The sequence below is a fragment of the Bison bison genome, unplaced genomic scaffold, assembly GCF_000754665.1.
Source record: "Bison bison bison isolate TAMUID 2011002044 unplaced genomic scaffold, Bison_UMD1.0 scf7180017864063, whole genome shotgun sequence".
NCBI lineage: Eukaryota > Metazoa > Chordata > Mammalia > Artiodactyla > Bovidae > Bison > Bison bison.
This window is the reverse complement of record NW_011494635.1, coordinates 15,152,122-15,154,402: the sequence shown is the minus strand read 5'-3', so window position 1 is coordinate 15,154,402 and position 2,281 is coordinate 15,152,122.

The following is a 2,281-nucleotide window of genomic DNA, read 5'->3' as shown; positions in this document are numbered from 1 at the left end:
GGAGATCAGCCCTGGGTGTTCTTTGGAAGGAATGATGCTAAAGCTGAAACTCCAGTACTTTGGCCACCTCATGCGAAGAGTTGACTCATTGGAAAAGACCCTGATGCTGGGAAGGATTGAAGGCAGGAGGAGAAGGGGATGACAGAGGATGAGATGGCTGGATGGCATCACTGACTCGATGGACATGAGTCTGAGTGAACTCCGGGAGTTGGTAATGGACAGGGAGGCCTGGTGTGCTGCGATTCATGGGGTCACAAAGAGTTGGACACGACTGAGTGACTGATCTGATCTGATGAAGGAGGATGGTTTCTAATTCACAGTTCCTTTTGTTCGACATGATGTGGAAGTTGGGTGACCCTGTTATCAAGGTCTATACTGTATCAAGTAAAATGATTCACTCCTGTGAACTCAGGACAAGCTTTGCTGATGAACGCTGTCCAAAGCTGTGTGCTGCATGCATCCATCAGACCCCCTTCCACCCCAGGGGACTTTGGACTGTACTTTCTGGATGTCCCCACATTCCCCTCTCCCATGAATTCTTACATTATGCTGTGTCTTCAGTATACAACTCTGTATTTTTCTTGTGCTGTAATGTTTTGGGGTTTTTGTATTTTATCTGTGCTAATGTGAACAATATGATTTGTGTCTCGCTTTGGTTGTGATGTTTGGAAATAATGAAAGGCTTTCGTGGCTGATAAACATGTGTCATATTGAACCGTACCACCTGGAAGCGTCCTCCTGGCTTCTGCTTGTGGCCATTGTTCGTGACGTTGCAATTCCATGACTATTTTGTCAATGGTGCAAACATTCCATTGACCACACTGCTGATCTTTTCTAGGGTAATGCTTTTCAGCCAAACTACAAAACTTTCCCATTTAGTTTCCAAACATACGAGGCTGAAATTCCTGGGCCACTCTGCACTATTATAATCGAGACACCAAATAATAGGTCTTTGCCACTCAGCAAATTAACGTGGAAAATGGGAACTGAATTCTTTGAAAATGGTATTGACAGCCATATGGATTATGATGCCTTTTTTCTATGTAAACAAGATAAAATAACATACTTTGCAGTCTTTTATGTTAGTTTTCACATTAAAGTCTCCAACATAGGTGAGTCACCTCACAGATGAAGAAACTTCATCCCAGAGGGGTTATGTGACTGCCCCAAAATGCCCAGCTAAGTCAGGGTCACTGTATATTTTGTGCCCTGGAGCTGATGTCTTTTTGCACCAACATGATGCTGCCAACAGGTTTCCATAATCAAAACGGACCCAGCTGCCCTTTCTATATACATTTTAGCTGAGAACAGTGCTTCTGAACAGGAATGCCTGTTGGAATCACCCTGGATCTTGTTCAAGTGCTGAAGCTCATTCAACGGGTTGGGAGTGGAGCCTAAGATTCTGAATTTCTTTTTTATCCTTTATTTTTAATTGGAGTATAACTGCTATATGATGTTGTGTTAGTTTCCGCTGTACAACAACGTGAATCCGCTATAAGCATATTTATATCCTCCCTCTTGAGCCTTCCCCCATCCCCTCCCATCCCAGCCCTCTAGGTCATCACAGAGTGCCATCCTTGTGCTAGACAGCAGCTTCCCACTAGCTATTGTACATGTGGTAGTGTATATACGTCAATGCTATTCTAGATTCTGAATTTCTGACTCTGACAAGCTCCCATAGGATATGGCTGCTCGTCTGGGGACCTCCTTTTAAATAGCAGGGACACAGAGCACTTATAAAGAAGTATAGTGCACAGCCAAAAATACACATCTGCATGCAGGGCTGACCCCATGCCAGGAATTGGGCTAAGTTCCTTGCAGGCACTCACTTCTTTGATCTCTGCATGACCTCTTGAGGCAAACATGAGGTTCATCCTTATTTTACAGATGAGGCATCAGGAGTCTACAGAAACTCAGCTACAAGTGGAGAAGTGGAGATTCAAACTTGAGGTGCCTACCCACATCCCCAAGTCCAACCTGGACACCCTAGCACCTCTCCTGAAAACAGCATCATTGAACTGTGGCCCAATGGCCCCAGAGGGTCATTGCTGCTGTGGAGGGAGGCTTTAAGGACTATTTCTACAACCAGGAGTCCATATGTTCATAACAGAGCTTCCATCAAGCTGTCATAGAAACCAAGAAAACAATTCATCATTTTACTTGCTCTGCTCTTCCAAAGTCTGTGGGTAGCCCTGGGAGTGCAACCTTTTCTGGAGTGAATGATCCTGGACATCATGCTGCCACTGTCTCCTCCATGACCGCTTTCCCAGACCTTCATGAG